Raw genomic sequence first — 24442 nt, 5'->3', positions numbered from 1 at the left:
TAACAATGATTTAAAAGGAAGAAGCAAAACCCTTGTTATTTATGGATGATGTGCTTGTTTTCATAGCAGATCAAAAGGCTCTATGGTTAAACTATTGGAATTAATAAATGAATTTATTAAGTTGCTAGATGTAAGGTCAATGTACAAAAATCATGTTTCTATAAAACAATAAAAAACAATTAGAAAATAAAAATGAAAAATATGACTTACATTAGCATGAAAACCACCAAATGCCTGGTAACAAATCTAATAAGTGACGTACAAGACCTTCTCACCAAAAGAAAAAAAAAGCTACGAAATACTGTTTAGAAAGTTGAAAGAAATGAAAGAAGACCCAAGTATACCATGTGAATGGATTAGAGGACTAAATATTATAGAAATATCAATTTTCTCAAATAGATTTATAGATCAAATAAAATCCCAATAACAATTCAATTGCAGATTGAGTTTTGTGAACATGGAGTTGATCTTAAGACATATGAAAATTTAAGGGGTAAAAAATAGGCAGGATCATCTTAAGAATAACAAATTTGGCAAAATTCTATTACCAGATATCATGACTATAAAGTTATAGTAAATAAGACAGTGTGGAATTGGTGCTATACCAAGGGTCCCCAAGACCGTCCTTAGGCTTGATGATTCTTTAGAAGGACTCCCAGGACTCAGGGTATAGTCATATTCATCGATATGATTTATTACAGTGAAATGATACAAAGCAAAATCAGGGAAGGGAAAAAACACATGAGGTGAACTCTGGAGGAAATCAAGTGCAAACCTCCAAAAGTCTCCCAGTGGAGACACATTTAATTTCCCCAGCAAGTTATGACAACACATGAGGAATGTTGTCTGTCAGAAGCTCATTAGAGACTCAATGCCCAGAGTTTTTTATTGGGGGCTTGTCATGTACACATATTCTGCCAAGTACACACCCAACTTCCAAACTCTAGAAGGAAAATAAGCATCCAGCATAATCTACATTGTTTGTACATACAGTTTAGGCACAGCGAGACATTCCTATCAGTTCTGGGAATGGCAGGAACCATCCACAGATCTAGGTTCCCTCATTCCAGCCAAGGGCTAACCTTATATGCAAGCCTGTCAAAGGATAACATTCTCAGACCTGCTTTGTTAACTCTTTTCTGAACAGGTGCAAAGATGGATAAATAGAGCAATGGAATAGAAAACAAGTCCAGAAGTAGATCTACACATATACAGTTATCTGATATATGACAAAAATGTCATTACAATATAGTAGGGGAAAAGATGGCATTTTTAATAAATGATGCTAGATCACTTGGTTATCTAAGTGGAAAAAAGTAGACCTTGACACATACTTTACATAATAGCCAAATATCAATTCCAGATGGGTCAAAATAATAAAACTTATAAAAGAGAACTTGGAGAATGTCTTCATGACCTTGTAGGCAAGGTGTTTTCTTTCTTTCTTTTTTTTTTTTTTAAAGATTTTATTTATTTGAGAGAGAGAGAGAGCACATGAGAGCGGGGGAGGGTCAGAGGGAGAAGCAGACTCCCTGCCGAGCAGGGAGCCCGATGCGGGACTCGATCCAGGGACTCCAGGATCATGACCTGAGCCGAAGGCAGTCACTTAACCAACTGAGCCACCCAGGCGCCCGGCAAGGTGTTTTCAAAGCTCACAAAAAGCACCAACTGTAAAGGAAAAGATAGATATATTGGACATGATTAAAATTGGGAACTTTGCTTTATCAAAAGATAGCACTGGGATGCTTGGGTGGCTCAGTCAGTTAAGCGTCTGCCTTTGGCTCAGGTCATGATCCCAGGGTCCTGGGATGGAGCCCCGTATCTGCTCAGCGGGGAGTCTGCTTCTCCTTCTCTCTCTGCCCCTCCCCCCACTTGTACGCATGCATGCTCTCAAATAAATAAATAAAATCTTTTAAAAAAGAGATTACACTGAGTAAAATAAATAAGCTGTGGAGTGGGAGAATGCATGATAAATAAATGTAATAACAAAGGACTTGAATGCAGAGGATATAAGGAAACCCACCCCCAGCCCTAAAGACAATGTAATATTAAAAGTGTGCAAAAGACTTAACCAGACTGGCACTTCATAAAAAAGGAAATCCATATGACCAATAAACATATGAAAAGGGGAAAGGGTGATTATATGTGTTTCCTATTCCTGCTGTAATAAGTTGCCGCAAACTTAGTGACCTATGACTGACTCCTTGGAATATAGTCAACAGAAATGTGTACCAGTACTCATCAAGAGACATATTATTAGAATTCACACAGCCGCACTTTTCATAATATTTCCAAACTGGAAACTATGCAAATTTCCAACAGCAGTAAAATGAGTAAATAAATTGTGGCATATTCATGCAGTGGAATACTGAATAGCAATAAGAATGAAGAAACCACCACTATTACTATGTGTAACCGCATGGATGAAACTCCCAAATGTAACCAGAGCAAAAGCATCCAGGCCCACAGAAGTACATACAGTGTGATTGTACTTACATAAAGCTCAAAGCTAGTGCATGGTCTTAGAAGTCAGAATAGTGATCCCTTTGGGGATGATAACACAGAGGAGGGGGCAATGGGAAGTTTTGTCGGTATTGGCGATGTTCTGTATCCTGATTTGGGGCTGGCTATGCAGATGTATTCATTCTAAAATGATTCATCAAGGTCTTTATTCACAATTTATGCACTTTTCTACATGTATGCTAAATTTAGTAAAAAGTTAACTTATAAAATAAGTAAATAAATGTGCATGAAGTCTTTTTGAGAAATCTTTGAAAAATTATCTTATAAACTTTTCGGGGCGCCTGGGTGGCTCAGTTGGTTAAGCGACTGCCTTCGGCTCAGGTCATGATCCTGGAGTCCTGGGATTGAGTCCCACATCGGGCTCCTGGCTCAGCAGGGAGCCTGCTTCTCCCTCTGACCCTATCCCCTCTCATGCTGTTTCTCTCTCTCTGTCAGATAAATAAATAAACAAAAAATCTTTAAAAAAAAAATAAATAAACTTTTCCCCTTCCCACCCTACCCTGAAGTTACTTCAAAACATTTGTTTCCTTTTCGGGATCCTCACACTCTCCAGTTGAAGGCTGGGTCCGATTTTAAGTTAGCAGAGTCGCTGGAAAGTTGAGAATATCCTTTCAGGAAATGGGTCCTTAATTGGGTGGTTGTGTTTCACAGGTTACAAAAACAGGCTTGGTGGGAATTTTAGCTTCAGCATTTCATCCAGTGCCAACTACACTTGACATAGAAACTCCAGTGACTCATCATCTCAAGTTGTGACAATGAGATTAGGAGTTTGGAAGTTCAGGCACAAAAGAGATCAGTTACTAGTAAGCCAGTTTCTGTGTTTTGTCTTTTCAATAATGCGCATATTCTTAGTGGGTTTCAACCCTGTGTGTGACTGAAGATATTCTCTAAGATTTCATACAGTCCTTTAAAAGTTCTTTTTTATCTCACTGAACGTATTTGTTTGTTTATTTATTTATAAACTTGCTTTAAGAAACCCTGTAGTTAAAGATACAGAAGAAATGGAAGACCGAAGTCCTTTCCTTTGGAATTACAGAATCTGGATTTGTGGAGCCCTTAAGGATCATTCAGTCAACCATGTATCCAGAGTTTTGGGGGAGACCATATTTCTGAATCCTCATGTTTGACTAAAAGAAGACTTCCATTCAAGTTCCTGTGGGGAGAGTTTCTTTTTTTTTTTTCTTTTGAGATTTTACACATTTTTTTTATTATGTTAATCACCATACATTACACCATTAGTTTTTGATGTAGTGTTCCATGATTCATTGTTTGTGTATAACACCCAGTGCTCCATGCAGAATGTGCCCTCTTTAATACCCATCACCAGGCTAACCCATCCCCCCACCCCCCTCCCCTCTAGAACCCTCAGTTTGTTTCTCAGAGTCCATAGTCTCTCATGGTTCATCTCCCCCTCCGATTTCCCCCCCTTCATTTTTCCCTTCCTACTATCTTCTTTTTTTTTTTCTTTAACATATAATGTTATTTGTTTCAGAGGTACAGGTCTGTGATTCAACAGTCTTTTTTTTTTTTTTTAAAGGTTTTTAAAATTTATTTGACAGAGAGAAAGACAGCCAGAGAGGGAACACAAGCAGGGGGAGTGGGAGAGGGAGAAGCAGGCTTCCCGCGGAGCGGGGAGCCTGATGCGGGGCTCGATCCCAGAACCCTGGGATCATGACCTGAGCCGAAGGCAGACGCTTAATGACTGAGCCACCCAGGCACCCCGTGTGATTCAACATTCTTACACAATTCACAGTGTTCACCATAGCACATACCCTCCCCAATGTCTATCAGCCACCCCATCCCTCCCACCCCTCACCACTCCAGCAACCCTCAGTTTCCTGAGATTAAGAATTCCTCATATCAGTGAGATCATATGATACATGTCTTTCTCTGATTGACTTATTTCGCTCAGCATAATACCCTCCAGTTCCATCCACGTCGTTGCAAATGGCAAGAGTTCATTTCTTTTGATGGCTGCATAATATTCCATTGTATATATATATACCAGCTCTTCTTTATCCATTCATCTGTCAATGGACATCTTGGCTCTTTCCATAGTTTGGCTATTGTGGACATTGCTCTATAAACATTGGGTGCACATACCCCTTCGGATCACTACATTTGTATCTTTGGGGTAAATACCCAGTAGTGCAATTGCTGGATCATAGGGTAGCTCTATTTTCAACTTTTTGAGGAACCTCCATACTGTTTTTCAGAGTGGCTGCACCAGCTTGCATTCCCACCAACAGTGTAGGAGGGTTCCCCTTTCTCCGCATCCTTGCCAACATCTGTCATTTCCTGACTTGTTAATTTTAGCCATTCTGACTGGTGTGACGTGGTATCTCATTGAGGTTTTGATTTGGATTTCCCTAATGCTGAGCAATGTTGAGCACTTTTTCATGTGTCTGTTGGCCATTTGGATGTCTTCTTTGGAAAAATGTCTGTTCATGTCTTCTGCCCATTTCTTGATTGGATTATTTGTTCTCTGGGGGAGAGTTTCTGTCCTTTTCTCATCTACCTCTGCTTGGTGACTATCTGCTTGATGAGATTAGTAGAGGGCGCTGAGCACTCAGTGGCTTCATTCCCTATCTTTCTTAGAACAGTGGGTCCTGAAGCTATAGGCCTTTATCTCTTGTCAACTGGAGTACTTCTTGAAGAGGGTGCTGTCTCTGCAGTGAGTTGGGCTTTTGTTTTTTTGTTCCCCCCCCCCTTTTTTTTAAATTAACATATAATGTATTATTTGTTTCAGGGGTACAGGTCTGTGATTCATCAGTCTTACACAATTCACAGCACTCCCCAATGTCCATCACCCAGCCACTCCATCCTTCCCACTCCCCTCCACTCCAGCAACCCTCAGTGTGTTTCCTGAGATTAAGAGTCTCTTATGGTTTGTCTCCCTCTCTGGTTTCGTCTTGTTTCATTTTTCCCTCCCTTCCCCTATGATCCTCTGTCTTGTCTCTCAAATTCCTCATATCAATGAGATCATATGATAATTGTCTTTCTCTGATTGACTTATTTCGCTTAGCATAATACCCTCTAGTTTTATCCATGTCATTGCAAATGGCAAGATTTCATTTTTTTTTTGATGGCTGCATGATATTCCATTGTATATATAGCACATCTTCTTTATCCATTCATCTCTTGGGGGACATCTAGGCTCTTTCCATAGTTTGGCTATTGTGGACATTGCTGCTATAAAATTGGGGTGCAGGTACCCCTTCAGATCACTACATTTGTATCTTTGGGGTAAATACCCAGTAGTGCAATTGCTGGATCATAGGGTAGCTCTATTTTCAACTTTTTGAGGAACCTCCATACTGTTTTCCAGAGTGGCTGTACCAGCTTGCATTCCCACCAACAGTGTAGGAGGGTTCCCCTTTCTCCGCATCCTCGCCAACATGTGTTGTTTCCTTGTTAATTAACTTGTTAAATTTAGCCATTCTGACTGGTATGAGGTGGTATCTCATTGAGGTTTTGATTTGGATTTCCCTGATACTGAGCAATGTTGAACACTTTTTCATGTGTCCATTGGCCATTTGGATGTCTTCTTTGCAGAAATGTCTGTTCATGTCTTCTGCCCATTTCTTGACTGGATTATTTGTACTCTGGGTGTTGTTGAGTTTGATAAGTTCTTTATAGATTTTGGATACTAGCCCTTTATCTGATATGTCATTTGCAAATATCTTCTCCCATTCTGTCGGCTGTCTTTTGGTTTTATTGACTGTTTCCTTTGTTGTGCAAAAGTTTTTGGCCCTGTAAGCTGAACTCATGGTCATAGGTAATATAAGGTTGATTGTACCTACAGGTCTAAGAGACCTTCTTCAATATGCCTTTATCAGTAATCAGTCTTTTAGTTTGATTTCTTTTCTGTGTCTCTTTTTTTTAAGATTTTTATTTGAGAGAGAGAGAGCACGAGCAGAGGAAGCGGCAGAGGCAGAGGGAGAAGCAAACTCCCCGCTGAGCAAGGACCCCCCATGTGGTCCTTGATCTCAGGACCCTGGGATCATGACCTGAGCCGAAGGCAGGCACTCAACCTATTGAGCCACTCAGGCGCCGCTCTGTGTCTCTTTCTTGATTGGGTTCATTTCACTTTGATTTCAGTTGGCCACATGCCTTAAGCCTGTTCCGGCTGCTGTAATAAAATACCATAGACTGGGTGACTTATAAACAACAAAAATTTATTTCTCACAGTTCTGGAGGCTGGGAAATCTGAGGTCAAGTTTTGGGCAGATTCATTGGTAAGGACTGTCTTTTCACATGGGAGAAAGGGCAAGGTAACTTTCTGGGGTCTCTGTTATGAGGGCACTAATTTCATTCATGAAGGTTCTGCCCTCATGACCTCATTACCCCCCAAAGTCTCCCACCTCCAAATGCTGTTATATTGGGCATTAGAATTTAACAGATGAATTTTGGAGGACGCAGTCTGTACTACCACACAATGCCCAGGAGTTATGCCATTCTTCCCATGAGGCTCAGAAAACATGGACATACTGTCTTGCACAGTTGAGCAGATTAAACTGTTAGAAAGAAAGCTTTGTTAAGTTTTAAGGAGAAAAAAAAAGGAAAGCAAGAAATATACAAAGAAAAACAAGAACAGTAAGAGAATTAAACATTGAAAGCTACATAAATGCTGAAATCAGGAGTTTGGGTACCTCAAGTTTCATTCCTTGAGATTTTCTCAGTACCTCTGCTGCTCAATAGGTCAGCAAGGAAAATGACGTTCTTATTTTTCTGACTATATAGGTAAAACTAATGTAGAAAACCCTAGCAACAGAATGGTATAAAGGAGAATCACCTAAAATCTCTCCAGTAGGGTACCCACTGAATGTTTTAGGAACCATTCTTCACAGAATAGGCATGAGGGAACCTGTTGGAGTCCTAGAACTGCTTATATATTTATGTGGTTGGTAGTCACATGAATGTATACAGGGTAAAGATTCAAGTTGTACAAGATTTATGCATTCTGTATCTATATTATGTATCAGTTTAAAAATCTTCTAGATATTTCTTTCTCTCTCTAATTTTACACAAACAGAATCATATTATCCATGCTGTTTTGTAAGTCTTTCCTCCAGGGACCATATATTATAAACTTTTTCCATAGCAATACACTTACCTATATATCTTTGTCCTAGGGAGTGTCATGGCAAGATTTAGAATCTTATGGAAGCTGGTTTAGGGAAAATAGAAGTTATAGGCATTCTCACAGCATCCCAGACCAATTATATTTCTTATTTTTTAACTTCTTGGTTATCTTTAAGCCAGTCTTCTGAGCCTTCTTTAATTTGTCTTCCTTTCTATACATTTGGTGATCTTAGAATTTCATCACCACCTTAGAGAGTAGCTTCGTAGTTTCCATCAGACAGTTTTCTCATGTGAAGGACCATTTCATGAGGTTCATGTCTTAGGACATAGATGATCCATGGAGTTCACTATGTGAATATTCTCTTCTACCCAATGTAGCTATGCCTGCAAAGCAAGAAAGTAAGTATCAGAGAAGATAATCTGCATCTTGTCAACAAATCAAGATCGTTGGTTTAACTATGTGGGAAAATGGGTGGAAATAACTTTCATTACCATCTTAGAAATTCATTCAGTGGACATTTGTCAATTGAGAATCGAATGTGTGTGACATTGTATTGGATGCTGGGGATACAGCAATGAATATGACATACATGCTGGACCTCAGTGAACACAGTCCAGTGTAAAGTGGAGCATAGCGTGCCCCTGTTGAAGCAAGTTTCCGAGATGGATGTTTCCTGATTCTGTGATTGCCTAAGGGTGAGACATGTACTAGGGCAGTCTCACTGGGGACAGTGATGGATGCCAAAAATGAAGAATTTGTATTGTTAGAGTAAAAAAAGAAGCAGAGGTCTGAAAACCCAGAAAAACATTTGGAGGTTGGTGAAAGGTAAAGAAAGCCAGTAGGAGATATTGAAGCCAAGGTTCGAAGCCAGAAATTTGAGGCCTGGTTTACAAAAAGAAGAGAATCTGGGGTTGAAGGAGATAGGTGAATTAAAATCATGAAAAAGAGAGTAAAGAAGGTGAAGTGAAGCACAGGTAAGTGCTGGCGTTTGAGGTGAGTGCATTAGGCTAAATGGCCAGGGGGAGGAAAGGGAGACAGACACTCAGGATGAAAAGAACACGGACAATAAATGTGGTATATTATATATTATATGTGGTATATTCTGGAACCCGCAGAACCTGTGATTAGGTCTAGCTTTTTCGTGATAGCAGACTGAGAGTCTGTTTTAAGTACCAGATTTATTGAAAAGATTATAAAAGGTTTGCCTGCTTTGGATGCATAAACAAGGTTAGTGATCTTTTCCAAAGAACATACATCTTTTGGTATTTTCTTGGGTTCCCACCCCTGTCTACTTGGGTTACATATTGAGTAGAAACAACAACTATAAGAGTCTTTTCATTAACAAGATATAAATGCTTCTGAAGATGGATTAAGAACCCAACATAAAATACAACAAAATATTGCCATTTGGCAGCTGGTGGGTGGTCTGGTTTGTTAATTGTTCTAGAATAAGACTCTTACTGTCAAACTGGAAAAATGTGAAAACCAAACAACAATTATGGTCCAAGATAGGATATTTAATATGATCATTAAGAATGAGAAAGGACATTTGAAGAAGTAAAACACAAGTTAATGACTCTTTGGTGAATGTTCATGTTTAATATAATGGCTAATGGACTCACCTCTGCTAACCCCAAACCTGACATCTAAGCCAAATATTTAGCATGAAAGAAATGCTAATCGGCTGTGTTGAATTTGATCCCAGTGGAAATTTCATTTCTATTGTTTCTTAGAATAAGTGGATTTATGTTGGCTTCCATTGTTTAAGGAAATGCTTTGATTCCTTCGTACTTTCCAGCCAAAGGCACAGAGAAGACTTCCAGAGTAGGAAGCAAGCTGTGTGTGTGTCTCTGTTGCAAATTTGGGCAATTATTAAGAATTTTCAAATCAGAACTGATGTAGGAAAATGGAAGAAACTTTCTGATGAAAGAAGCAAGTAAAACCCAGAAGTTTGCTGCTGTAATCTGCTGAAATTTTAATTCTGCCACTTTCAGTGTTCCATATATAAAATACATGCATTTTTAATTAAATTTCTTGTTTATAATCGCTTATCAGAGAGAGATAAAGATAGATAAATAGAAAACTCCTATTGCATTTCTATGCCATGGAAATAATTTTGGTATTATTAAATATGGACATTTCCTTATATTTGTTTTGCAATCAATTTATCATCATAAATAGACATACATACATACATACAGTAGTAGGGCCATATCCAGTGCTTTAGGTCTATAAGGATATCATGCTCATTGTATAAATACTTGACCAAAACAAAGGAAAAGGGCACATTCTGTGCCAGGGAATGTGCTGGCAAGATCACTGGAAGTTGGTGTCATTGCCTGTCATTAAAGTGCTTGAAAGATTCGTGGTCATGAGATGTGAATGGTAAGAAGCCCATTTTCAAGAGAAGGAGGAGGAGGAAGAAGAAGAAGAAGAGGAGGAGAAAGCAACAGTAACAGCCACAGCAGAAGGGAAAAAAACGGAGGTAGGTGTGGGGAGAGAGAAAGAAAGAAGGAGGGAAAAAAAGAAAAAGAGTTGACTCCTACTAATCCAATCCCTGGCACAGGCAGGCTCCCCCACACCTTCGTGCTCTCGCCTCTGTGAGGAATACTGGCTCACCAAGCCAGCTCACAAGTTGTGTTTCTGTTCTGTCTCCAGCTCCTCTGTGTGTCAGTTGCATTTATGATTAGGACCAAGCAATCCAACACATAGTGATTCTCTAATGTGTCATGTCTGCTAGCTTTCTGTTTCTAATAGCCTGGTATCTTCATAATGGCAGAAATCCTGTGCCACAGTGCCTGGTAGTACTGTGTGAGCAATAAGTGCTCAGTTGGTCCACAACTTTTGAAAAGTTTCACTTTACTTATGTTGTTCCCCATTCACCCAGTTCCCCTCTTTATTTTTATTTTATTTTTTAAAGGGATTTATCTACTTATTTTAGAGAGAGAGAGAGAGAGAGCTTATGTGTGCACACATGCACTTGTGTAAGTGGGGTTAGGGAAGCACAGAGAGAGAGAGAGAGAGAGAATCTCAAGCAGATTCCCCACTGAGCACAGAGCCCTACACAGAAGGGGGTGGATCCCAGGACCCTGAGCTCATGACCTGAGCCGAAACCAAGAATCAGATGCTCAACTGACTGAGGCACCGAGGCACCCTCCCAGTTACTCTCTTTAGAGGTAACCATTACTAGCTTCTTGAATGTTTTTCCAGAGATAATCTGTGTATATTCAGGTGATTACATGTATGGTTCCCCTGCCCTCATTTTTACCCAAATGATATTCTGCATTTTGCTTTTTTTAACTTGAAAATATATCTTGATTTTTGTTGCACAGCAGAACATAAGGAGCTTCCTCATCTTTTCTTTAGAAGTCTCTTTAGCATTCTATTCCAATGTATGGAACATCATAATTTTTTAAATCAGCTAACTCTTGATGACTTTTAAGCTACTCTTGTTATCTTGCTATTTTGAATTTTACCATAGTTAATGAATAGACTTAAGAATATGTCATTTTACAGAGGTGTGAGTGTGTATGCAGGATGTGTGTGTGTGTGTATGTATGTGTAATTGGCTAGGTTAAAGATACGCATATTTTAAATGTTAGTAGTTATTACCAAATTCCCTCCCTAGAGGGATCAACTACATTCCAATCTGTAATGTATGAGAATGCACAAACAAGTCATGTCGTTAGATTTTTCATCTTTACAAATCTGACATTTGAAAAAAAGTATTTCAGTAAAATTTGAACTAGTGTTTCCTTTATTTCAAGTGGAGTAGAGTATCTTTTCATATGTTAAAAAGCTATTTTTATTTCCCTTCTGCGATCTCTCTGGTAATATTCTTTACCCATTTTTTTCTACTTATTTTGTTCTTTTTCTTATTGATTCTAGGAGATCTTTATATATGAGGGAAATGAGCCCTTTGTCAGTGTTAAGAATTGCAAGTATTTCCCAGTTTCTTATTTTATATAGCTGAGTCCAGCAATTCTTTATTTCATGGTTTGTATATATTGAGTTGTATTTTAAAAGGCTTTCTTTACTGTGAAGTTTTTTTTTTTTCCCAAAACTTTCTCTGTTCCTTCTCTTCATTTACTTTTAACTCTTTGATCCACCTGGAATTTATTTTGGTATAATTTGTGAGATCCTTTAATTTAAATCTGTTACATTAGTAACAGATACACAGTATTAGATGATTGCTCTGCATTGTCATAAAGTTATTTACCCTGTAAGTGATGTGTGTAGAAGCAACAATGTCTGTTAAAAGGAACAAAACTTATATCTAATAACAAAAATAAATCAGGGTGCCTAAGAAGGGTGTTAAACCCTTAAAGCACTACCTAAGAGATTATTAATTGTATAAACATTGTTCTACATGGTATAAGATTTCTATTATATCATTAAATCTCAATATTGCCACTTGAAATACTCATTTTGCATAATTTGAGTCTGAATTTAATTACACCTCTTAAAAACAAACTTTTTTTTTTCCAACTCTGTGTTTAATGTATTGGGTGAAGTAATTCCTATTGATCTATTTCAGGATTTTTTTCTATGTGAAAGAAGTCATTTTGTAAGTTCAGACCATACAGAAGCTTTCTGTAAGTTTTACCTTCACCAGCATGAGAGCACTGAATGGGTGCCACAGAGGAAAGATAGAGAAGCTCAACATGCAGATTTCAGGGCCAAAGGCAGAAGGAAAACTAATTTTATCCTTTTGGCAACTTTTACTGTACCTGATTAAGGAATTTGAAGTCAAAACAGATAATTTGACTGAGCAAAACATTTTAGATTTATGTCCACTTACAAGTGAGCACGATGTTGACTGTGTTTTTGTTGAAGCATAGAGCAAGACTGAAGTGGCGTTCCCACCGTGACATTTCATCCGAAGTTCAGCTTAACTGTAGAAAGTTATTTTAGAGATCATCTCTATCCAGTCTTCTCATTTTGCTGATCAAGTAATCAAGGATCAATAAGACCTGATAACATGTCTACAACAGACTTAATATTACTAGCGAATATCTTTAAAAGGAAGATCAGTTGACCCTTGAATAACATGGGTTTGAAGGGCACAGGTCCACTTAGATGTGGATTTCTTACAATACAGTACTGTGAATGTATTTTTTCTTATGATTTTCTTTAACAACATCTTCTTTTCTGTAGCTTATCTTATTGTAGGAATACAGTATATCTACCAACAGAATATATGTTAATCGACTGTTTATGTATTTCACAATGCTTCCAGTCAACAGTAGGCTATTGGTACTTAAGTTTTTGGAGAGTTAAAATTCATATGTGAATTTTCAGCTGGACAGGGGTTGGTGCCCCTGACTCCCCATCCATGTTGTTCAAGGGCCAAATGTATTTATGGATTGATAGGAGTACATAAAAATAGAGAAAGTAAGGAGAGAACATAAAAATCATTTAATCCATCATTCTTCCTAACAGAAGGTAAAAGGTGTTCCTTATAAAGAAAATATTTGAAATAAGTTTTCAAATATCAGAAAATTTTAGAGGCAGCCTTGAATGCTCAGTGAACTTATTTTGGGACAAACAAGAATGATTTTACTAGGTGAGGAGTAAGTACATGTGGAACATATTTCCTCAAAGTTCTCTCTGTTAAACTACAAAGAGATTGAGTTTATAGATGATTATAATTATTAAGAAAAACTAAAGTTTTTCTGAGTACATTTTTGACCTTTTGAGTTTAACTTCATGGAAAGTGATCACGGCTTTCCAGAATACATCATGTCAGGGACAGAATAATAGGCTGATTTAACTCAGTATGAAGTTTTCTTAATGAAAGTCAGTTTAAATAGAAATAACATTGTGACTTTCCCAGTCACCAAAAACTTCCTTTTAGAGTATTTATCCTTACAAATGAAAAACAAGTATTAGAAACAGTCAGAGATGAGTAAGATTCCTTTGCCCTAAGTGCCCATGTTATTACAAAAACAATAAAGTCAATTGCCCAATTTGGCTATTGGAAAGCTTTCAAGAAGCAAATTCAGGGATTATAAAAGTAATGATATTTTGAGAGTCAGAGTCCCATGGTGAAAACTAAAACCAGTAGAAATGTTTAAATACAGAAAGGTTTATGTTACAAATTCTTATCATTCATATGGTTGTATGAAGAAAGAAAACAGGAAACTTCTTGAAAAGTCATTGACTTTAGGCTCTAAATCCAAATGGCCTTTCAAGCCTTTCGAGCTAACTGGGGGGTTTAAAAACAAACGAAGATTGTTGTGCCACTAATTTCATAGCTTGAGATTTTTTTATCATTTGTTTATTAAATGGAGAGTGATGACATTTCAGGAAATTGAAGATAGATTGTGTTCAAAATATGAAAAAGGAAATACGAGAGCAAAATTTGTCTCTGAGATGTGGCCTTCATTTTATTCTCTTGTTCCTAACTTAGCTGACCAGGTCCTGTGGCATGTGGCCTTTAATATTCACATTCTGAATTCTACCAATCCAGAGTTTTCTTCTGAAGCAAAAATACTGCATATTTATATACTTAAGATCTCTGGTTACATTCTTTTGTCAAAGAAGACATTAGAGTTTCCTTCAAAATTTTGTTCTTACAATTTGGAGTCCACAGTGAATAGAATAGGTTTCTGTTTTTAAGGAGTTTGAAATTTCCCTTTACCCCGCTTTTGTTTCCATTCCTGCTATCAAAATACATCAGTCTTGTATATATTGTAGTGGTTATTGGATATTGGTTACACAGATCCAAGAGGTAATTTGGCAATACCACAATTTCTTTTTCTCTATATTTGGGAGCAAAATAATAAATTCTAGTCACTATTCCTTAGAGTCGATCTTTGTGAACTTTGACATTAGGGTTTTCTCTGTACTGCTATTGGAGTATAAACTGAGATAAGACCATATATTCAGAACAGAGTGCTAAGAGGAGATACAAAGATGGGTCTGGGCACAACTATTTATCTATATTCCTTAGAAATAAAGATGGCCTCAACTTGGCTAGCTTAATTTTGCACCCATAAAATGGTCATATTTTTCCTCCCACTCCATATCCAGAGTTCTTTTGTTTTCGTCTAGTTTGGTTTTCCTTCTTTTGTGTTTAATAAAACCCTCTCTGTGTTCAGGCTTAAGTATATGATTTCTTGGAAATCATGTAGATAATTGAGAAGTAGGATGAAGTAAGGACATTTTTATCTCCACTGATCTGAGGACTGACATTAGACAAACTATCTTTTATCAGAGTTGTCTTGGCATAATTTAAAGAGAGCAAAAGCAAAAATATAATGCTTGACCTTAATTTGTCTTCCCATAAACTATAACAAGATACGGAGTTTTTTCTAGGCTGAAACAAACATTCAGAATATGGCTGAATCTAGGAAGTTATATCCTGAGCATAATTAGGATGTTTCTTCCCAAGTTTTCATCTTACACTTGTTTTATTTCTTTTCTGTCTCTTTGTAGTCTTTGAAATGGTATTTGTAAATTTTTCCTTGCCAGGTTTGATCTCTCTTCCAATGTTGGAGAATTGGCCATGTGTGAGTTTTGGAAGCCAAAAAGGTCATATATATGCTTTTCCTCGTGGTTGGGATATAGGCCATTGGCTCAGGAACTCAGAGGCTCCTGCCTAGACTTTGAGAGGCAGATAATGTGGTAGAGCCAGGTTGCTTGGGTTTGAGTGCCAGTCCCTTACCAGCTCTAAAACCCTAGGCCCAGGGCTCAGTCTCTGTGAGCCTTGGTATTTTCACCTGTGAAGTGGGACGGTTACTTTCTTTAGGGTGTTATTCTGAGGATTAAATGAGATAGAGTTAACTTGCTTAGAATGGGGTCCCACAGGTAGTGAACTCACGGTAGGTGTGAGCAAGGGGCCAGCAGTGCAATGAAATGACAATTCAGAATTCATCTGGCAGAGACTGTGTCTCACACCTGGAGTCTGGTGGTGGCTTCACAGTCAAGAAATTCCTTTTATATGACCTTGGTTCTGGATTCCTTTGATTTTCTCCAGTTTCCAATCTTAGTCCTCCACCTTTGAGTCAATTTTATAAGCCACTAAATAACTGCCCAGAAAAATTTTCAGTTTTAACTTTGCCCATAAGAGTTCATACCCAGATGGATATGGTCTGTGACAATCGTGTGACTGCCTGACTATTGTGTCAGACTGTTTTACTTTGGTTTCATTTATATAGGCCTTTTCTCCATAAAGAGGGAGTTAGTGTCCTAACTACAAAGACCTTCCCTTGCATTTTGTTTGTGTCAGCCATAATTGCATGGTACTGGGCCCAGGACCAGCATGTGCTACCCTCTTTAGCACATGGGCTGGTACAGAGGAAGCCAGTGGAATATATAAAGGCATGTTGAAGAAATGAGTGAGCGGGTGGAGGATTCAACAGATGCTATCGACTCAGAGTTCTGACATTGTTGAGCTGTGCTATCAGCCCTTTAACAGCTGGGCTAACAGCCCTTTACAGCTGTGCTGTAAGCCCTTCTGGTTTAAGCAAAATAGAAATTCTTATATGTTATTTTTGATTTTTGATTTGGTATTCTGTAATTGGAGCCAGTACATCCTAACATTAAGATTGAATGTTTTTACCCCCTAGACGCTACCTTTTTTTGTTGTCGTTATCCATCTACTGCCAAAAGAAGTCCTTCTTGCCACTTTTTTGGAGAGGTGATTTACTAAGGGTGCTGTACAAAGTTCTGCTGGAAACAAATTTTACTTTGGAAAGATTCTGTATGGTTCATCAAAACCACTGTTTCCTTCTCTAATTCAGGAGAATCTCTTTTGGAGAACATCAGAACAGATGGGATGCGAGCAGATGAAATACAAGATGGAGGCAAATGCTGTTATTTCAAAATGGAACTTTTTATAAGGTTTTTGCATTAAGTTTGGTACAGTTTGCATTAGTCATTAAAGCATTATGAAGTTATTTGGATTATACATGTTTGGAAAATGAAAAACAAATGAAATGATTATTTTTCTGTTTAGTTCTGAACTGCCTCAATGGCCTGTCTTTACAGAGATATTTTATAAAACAGCTTGAGTCAACATAGAACAAAGAATTTGAGCATGCACAACAAATCCTTGGAAAGAGTTCTGTCAGAGCTTTCATCTGACTACCAACCTGAAATGCTGATCACCAGCCAGAAAATCTCTCCACATTGTCTCTCTTCAAGAGGTGTTAAATTGCAGCGCAGTCAGGATGAAAAAAAAAAAGTCAGATTTTAATAATATCCAGTCTTAGATGTCATCAGCAAGAAGACATTTCCTGGAAAAAACTATGTTATTACAGTATTATTATTTGTAATGATTTGCTTGATATGATCAACAAAGAAAAAGTAAATGATCCAAATGGGACTTCTGGCAGGGAACTGAATTCTCATTAAAAGAAGTATTAGTGGGCCAAACACATTTGAGTAAACACTGAAGATGAACTTGATTTAGAAAGGAGGAGCTGTTTGTGGAGACCACAAGAATTTGTAAGGCCAAGGAATTCCGGTTTCACCCACCAAGGGAGAATAAAACCAGGCTGACCTTTGCCAAATCTCTTGGCAGCCTTAGCCAAGATTTATATTTAAGGAATACTTAAAAGTCAAAATAACATAGTTTACATGATGTCATGTGCTTTATCATTGCCATCGTTTAGATACTCAGACAATGGCATAAACTTTGGAGCTCTGGCATCTCAGAAAAATACCAGGAAGCGTTGGGGATGGGGGTGGGGGTGGGGGGGAGAAGACCTCAGATTCATTGCTATGAGGTCATCAGCTTGAAAGGTAACCAATAAATCAGAGGCGACTGGCTGTGAAAATGTTGCCAGCTCAGTTTGCCAGTGAGAAAAATGCAATACAAAAATGTTAACCATGCCATTGATGGGGTAGTTATGAAAGAGACTAGAGAGGGTTCAACCAAACACATTCATTTCTACATTTTGGACAGTTGTTTTTTAAAAATATATAAGATGGGGGCTTTTAGGTGGCTCAATCGGTTGGGCCTCTGACTCTTGATTTTTGGCTCAGGTCATGATCTCAGGGTTGTGAGACTGAGCCCTGTGTTGGGCTCTGCACTCAGTGGGGAGTCTGCTTGGGATTCTCTTCTTCTCCCTCTGCCCCTCTCTGCCTTGTGTGCTCTCTCTCTCAAATAAATAAATGAATGAATGAATAAATAAATAAATAAATCTTTTTAAAAATAAAAATATATAAGATGAAAAAACAAGGAAAATTTGAGTTAGGTAAATGTCTGGAGATAGATCCCTGCCAGTTCCTGCCATAATATATGCCAATCTTAGTTTCTAAAAATCCTTGCATAAATGTAACATTTTCAATTCCCAGATGTTCAGTGATCTCATTCAAGTAATATTTGATCCAAATCACAAATGGAAGACATTAAACAATTTAGAATTACTTGTGATAGGGTATGAGCAATATTATTATTAAATAACTATGAAAGTACTGAAATATAACTTGACTGTTAATTGTTCTAATAAGAAGTTATTTTTTAATGGATAAAAGTAAGATATATTTTTTCCTGCCCTAATTTTAAATATAAGGATAAATTATGCTGCTGCTTATCTTCCAGGTTTTATGCTAGGAGATGAGTCAAACTTGAATAATACTCCATTCATCTGCAGAAAAGCAGTAGGTTCACTCAGAGGCTTGCTCCAGTGATTAAACTTTATGCAACAGTGCCTCCAAATCAGTTGAGGAGATGGATTCAAAAGTCATTCTTATATAGGGAATATGGTATGGATTTGCAAATTAGATCCATAGGCTGGTGGGGGTACAGAGGGTGTGAGATACAAAGAAACTTAGGACCACTTTTTCAGTGTCTTTAAAGTTTATGATTGATGGATTACAGTGGATTACCAGAAGGTGGGCTTCTCTATACTTCTGCGCAAATTTCTTTTTAGGGCAGTCCAAGACACTCAGAAAATTAGACTGTTTTACAGATGTAAACCTCCTTCCTCTCTCTTTCCCACTCCTCCCTCCCAGTTCATATTCCCTTTATGCCCTGTACAGAATGGAGTTCCGGGTGGATGCCAAATTTGAGTATCTTTCTCATCCCTTAGAGCAAAACACTCTGCACCTGGTCCCATTTTAAACAATACCTTGCACCTAGTCCAGATCCTTTGACTAATATTTGTTGAATTGGAATATAAATTACCAAGGGGATCTAGACCTTTGAGGCCTACTGACCCATTTCATTTATTAATGCTATTTGCAGAGTATTTTGGCTCTGGTACTGTTAGATGAAGACCAGCTGGCCCAGGTGAGGGTAATTATGGTTGCAGTCCAAACCTGGAGCTACCAGAAACCCATAGGGCAACATGGAAAGAGAAGTTTGGGAGTTCATCCCTCTTGAGTGGTTGTTTCACTTTTGAAGGGGAACAATGTACTCTTTCTACAGATGGAAAAATAGTTCTGAATTTCAGAATTCACTTGGGTAGTTTTTTAACACCTGTATTAGGAACTCAAAACTTTCCACATTCTTCTGCATTTTCTTCACCTCATATAACACATGGTCTTCCCTCGGGGGCTTTCCTCTTCTCACTATGCTAAACTCAAAGCTCATTTGTCACCTTTGTCACATACCATCTTGGGAGGGTTTCCCTTTTCGGGGTTGGGACTCTGCCTGGAAGAGGACAGGTAGATGTCCTCTTAGAAACTTCTGTTACCATATTTCATTGATTCTTAGGCACACATTGTTTTCATATTTGTATCTCTGAAACAGATGTGTGTTTCAATCTGTGGTATTTTATATTCAACAAAATACAGCATAACAGCCAACACTTTCTGGTAACAGCAATAACACTATGTCTTTGGCAGTTCCTAAAATTACTTTGGGATCTATAGTTATGGTACTCTAAAATGCCTCTCCAGGATTATCTGTGTCTTGTATATTCAGAGCCCTGTGAATCACTGTATGACTTTTGATCCTTTTAAGGTTCTTTGACTTAGATTAGGAGAGTATAGTTGCTAAATCAATAAAGTGCTGTTTTTTGTTTTGTTTTGTTTTTGTTTTAAAAGGCAAGCTACTCATTCTTTGCCTATTTTTAAAAAAGATTTTATTTATTTATTTGACACAGAGAGAGTATGAGCAGTGGGAGCATCCCACAGAGGGAGAAGCAGACTCCCCACTGAGCAGGGAGCCTGATGCGGGACTCAATCCTGCAACTCCAGGATCATGACCTGAGCTGAAGGCAGTGCCTTAACCAACCAAGCCATGCAGGCACCCCATTCTTTGCCTATTAGAGCCACCACACAAAATAATTATAGCTAATATTTATTTAGTGTTGACTATGCTGCAGGCGCTGTTCTAAGAACTGGAAATGTGTTAAATTACTTAATCTGCATAACGACCGAATGAGGAAGGTAGTCTATTTAGCAGATGATGATGTTGAAGCTCAGAGAGTTTATTAACTAGCCTTAATATGAAGTATTGGAACAGGGACTTGAACCCAAGCAGCCTGGCTCCAAGGTCCATGCTCTTATCATTCATCACTGCCACAGAAAGATTTATGGTAATGTAATTGACAAGCAGATAGGCTGCAAGGAGTCCATCTTCAAGCCAATCCCACTGAGATTACTGCTGAGAATATTGTTATTATATGAGTCAATTTATGTCCTGAGATCTGAACTTCAGGACTATAAGAAAAGCTCAGCAGATTTTAGTGTCCACCTGAAAAACACACCATGATGACTGACACCCAGAGACAGACACCTGGGTCAGGGTGTGGACGACCAGAATATAGCAGCTGCCTTCATTTTAACTTCTTTTATGCTTGAGTGTTCTTGTCAACTACCACTCTTCTGTAATTGCCTTAACAATCCAACTCTGTTACTCAGTTTTCTTCAGGTTTGTCTGAAAGTAGGTGCTGGTTGTTTTTGCAGGTCAAATCCAACCTCAAAGGGCGAAGATTTTTTCACCACTGAAAAATTTCAAAAGAATATACTGTATTCTGTGAAGGTAATTCTAAAAGAAGCTCTCTTGAATTGTTTAAACAACAACAACCTCACTGGAAAAAATATATATTCTCTTGGACTGACCATTTAAATGTAGACATGCTCTTCAGCTGTTTGAGTCATGGATAATTGTTTTAAAATACAATTTGTTTTGTTTAGAGCTCATAGAGCACTTAAAGCAGGATTAACCTCTATATATTGCAGACATGATTAAGCTACATTTCTATCATTTGCTTGAATTCTTCCCAGAAAGTGATATAGTATAGTTTTGGTCTTCAGCATTATGACTCTGAAGCCACCGTTCGTAAGGATATAGTTTGTTTTTATAGCTTAAAATTCTGTTTGCATGTAATTATTCTGGATCAAGATTGTGCTATAAAACAGATTCTCCTGAACAAAGGGAAATTCCAACTTACCCTATGAATTACAAATAGATTCTATTTGAATAACTGACCAGTATGCCAGTTTTTTCTCTTTATTTCTTGTTTCACTTTATTAATCTATTAATCTGTCAGCTAAGATTTCAAAAAGCTCCATTAAAACATTAATACATTTTTGGGTGTATTTTTATTATTATTTCATAGAGCTGTTAGTCCTGCCTTCCAGGTGCATTAAGAGGTACAAAGGATTCTTTTGGGACCCACTAGCTCCACCCTTTCCTCTGGGCCATGGGACAGGATAATGGAGTCAAGATCACAAGGGAATTTGTAACGGCTGGTTGAACATTGGAGTGTGGCCCAAACTCCCTTTTTCTATTCCCCCAAAACTGTATAGTTACCCCTATTTGTTAAGCAGGTCTTCTGGGATCCAAACAAAAAATTACATAAAAGCCTCAAGAACATTTTTATAACCATTCGGTTGTCAAATTCATTCTTGAATTGGGCATTATTTCCAATCAAGTAAATACTGGCAAAAAATTCTTCAGTTGTCAACTGTGTATTAAGCACTCACCACAGACTCTGCACTGGTCGTGGAGCCTGCTCAAGATTCTCTTTCTCTCTCCTGTCCCCCACCCCTCCCGCACAGGCATACTCTCTCTCTCAAAAACAACAAAACCCCACCACATATGCCACACATAATAATTGCATTTTATTCTGATTTCTGTGATTCAGAGCATTGGATCTTGCTGTTAATCTGAACAACATTTTGGATTTCATCATATCTGAATATGGGGAGTGGTGAGCTGGTTGTTTCTTTGTAATAATTTGTAAGTTTTTAAAAGATGTAGGTCTCAGTCAACTAAAAACTGTGTGAAATTTATTTGAAATCATTATATACATTATGTGTTTGTAATTATGTTAATATTCCTTATTAGAGTCTCCCAAAGCACTGTTTTAGACCCGAAACGAGAATGATTTACTTACCTAATGCAAATAACTTACTGAGAGAGAAACCTGTAAGGAAGTAAGAAAATGGCAAGAAAATCTGGCAAAGACATGGCTTTCAGTGGAGCCCCAGGGTAGCTCTGGAGTGTGAATGGTACTCTAGGATTATCTCACCTTGCAGCAAGGGGACTATGCTTTTTCAGCTCAGCCAGTGGCTGCGCCCTGCCCTGTGGGGAGTGGGAGGAGGCACTTACCCCCTTAGGCAATTCTTGGTGAGGACAGTTCTCCAGAGAAGGGGACAACTGTGAGCCAGCAGCAGCCAGCACTCACTTACTGGGGGCACCTGCCTTGTAAATGGACGGGACAAGGCACCAACGCTGTCCGCTACAGGCTTCCAAGGAAGCTCTATAGGGAGCAATCAGCAGTAATCTCAAAAAAAAAAAAAAAAAAAGAGAAACTTTGATTTGGCTGCCCTTTGAGATGTGGAATTATTTTTCAGTTTACCCAATCCTTAATTGACTATTGATCAGAGAAAGTGAATCTGCACAGTTATATCTATAAATCAAAAGAAAAGGGGGAATTGAATAGACTTATCATCAGACTTTTGAGAACTTGAAGTTTTTTGCTAATTTAGTAAATCTGAGCTCAAACTGTCCCTCCATCTCTAAACTATTTTGGTTTTCGGGAAGTAAAGACTATTTGGGAATGAAAATAGCAACAGTAACTGACATTCATTTTATTAAAAACTAAAAGCCATGCATTAAAAAAAGAATTATTTTCTTTATTTTATAAAAGGGAGAAACAACTACATGCTCATTGGTACAATTGGAAACATGAGAGGTATTTAGAGAATGAGACAGTCATTTCACCTCTGCCCATTGCTGAACCCAGCCTTCTGAGGTTTCCAGTGTGAAAGTTTTAGTATTATTCTACTCATTTAACTGTGTGAATATAAACCAGAAAACATGTAGCACACTTAGGGCTTTCTTTTCTGTTTTATAATAAAAGGGCATCCTTTTTCTAAAAGGTAGATATATGACATAATCTGGCCCTGGTTCAGTGAGCAGACTTTGTGCTTCACTTTGCTTTGGAACGATAAAAAGTTGAATTCCCTGCTTAGGGGCCCAGGGGTAAGGGTTACAGGATATCTCGTCAAGAAGGAAATGTGGCCTTTGGACAAGGTAAGAGGACAAAAATAGCTGCATTGGGAGGTTGATGCCCTTGACCATAAGGTCAGGCTTTAGAGTTTTGAACTCTTCAAGAATATTTTGAAGTCATTTTGGCAGAGAGCTAAAGTTTTTAATTTTTATGTTTTGGACTAGATCTTTGGAAAGCTATCTGTTGTTTTTCCTTATGACTCTATGCAGAGGCAGCATACATGTTTTCCTTCTTGAAAACCAGCTGGTGTTTTACTTTAGTAGACATTACCCCAGATAGCAGAATGAAGGAACTGTTTAGAACTGAAAGGGGGCCAGGCAGACATGGCATGTCTTCTCCAGGCCATCCGGCATAGGGCACTTGTCCTCATCCACACAGCAGGCTCTGGTAGGTGTTGATTTTCTCAATGGCTGGTCCAAACTTCTGGCACTCCACTGGGCCCCACTTATGTTTAGTCCTATTTTACTGATGAGGAAATCGAGGCTCAGAGAGTTCTATAAATCGCCCAAGGTCAGAGTGTGGTAGAGTCCTATGAGTCTAGGTTTGTTTAGCTCCAAATACCATATTTTCCATTGCATCACACTGACTCTCACAATCCTGTGCCAGGACTTTACCAGCTAGTGAGAATTGTAGGTCTCTATCCCACATGAAGAAACTCTAACCAGACAGAGTGACTGAGAGCAAAATAAGGTGAAGAAATATTGAAGTGGGAATGGTGTAAAGGGGTAGGATTACAAGTCCAAGCCAACTAGGATTTTGGGGCAGCTGTGTGTTCTTAGATAAGTCACCTAACCTAATTAGCCTCAGTACCCCCCCATTTGTTAATTAAGGCTGTGATCAATAGAAATAGAAGTTCTAGTACTAATTTTCTGATTCTTGTCAAGAAAATTTGGAGGGAATAATCAATGAACTTGGTCTTGAAGGAGGAAGTGGTGGAGTGGGGGAAGGACAGTTCAGATTAGGGGAGTAACTTAAGCTTAGAGGTGAGTTCAGATAAGCTGCATTCTTGGGGGCGGTAATGGACCCCCACACGTTCACTCATAAAGCAAAGCCCAGTGCTTGGACAGGAGGTGAGAGAAATGCCAATGTAGAAAGTATCTGGAGATCCATGCTTAGCCCACTCATTGTTCTGGGTCACATCTCATTTTTTGTCCAGTTAAAAGCTTCCTTATTATCCACTCTGAGAAGGTGAGGTGGAAATTTAATAATTCTTAAGGTATAATGACCTATTTGGGAATACATGCTAAATACTACGGAGAAGGCTTTTCTTACTGACAAGAGATCAAATGTGTGCTAGGGATTTGAGGAAACTCCCGCACATGAGCTGAGTTATGAAGTTTGAGCTTCTCTCTCCTATTATCTTTGTTGGGTGTTCAATTCTATTCAAGCAACAATTATGAAGGGCTGATTATAC

At 38.3% G+C, this 24442-nt stretch overlaps 1 long non-coding RNA gene across 2 annotated transcripts; it reads left to right on the top strand.

The window, feature by feature from the left end:
* The first annotated feature begins 9848 nt into the window (after positions 1–9848).
* Positions 9849–23897, top strand: LOC135365631 (uncharacterized). Of its 2 annotated transcripts, none has more exons than XR_010413814.1 (2): positions 9849–10094; positions 16183–23897. It is a non-coding gene; the product is annotated as an uncharacterized LOC135365631 (long non-coding RNA). The 2 variants fall into 2 exon arrangements; XR_010413815.1 differs by lacking the exon at positions 9849–10094 and adding an exon at positions 10105–10785.
* Positions 23898–24442: the final 545 nt, after the last annotated feature.

The sequence above is a fragment of the Mirounga angustirostris genome, unplaced genomic scaffold (genome assembly GCF_029215605.1).
Source record: "Mirounga angustirostris isolate CCGP_5_RB_7025 unplaced genomic scaffold, mMirAng1.0.hap1 SCAF_8, whole genome shotgun sequence".
NCBI lineage: Eukaryota > Metazoa > Chordata > Mammalia > Carnivora > Phocidae > Mirounga > Mirounga angustirostris.
This window is presented reverse-complemented; position numbering and strand designations above follow the sequence as displayed.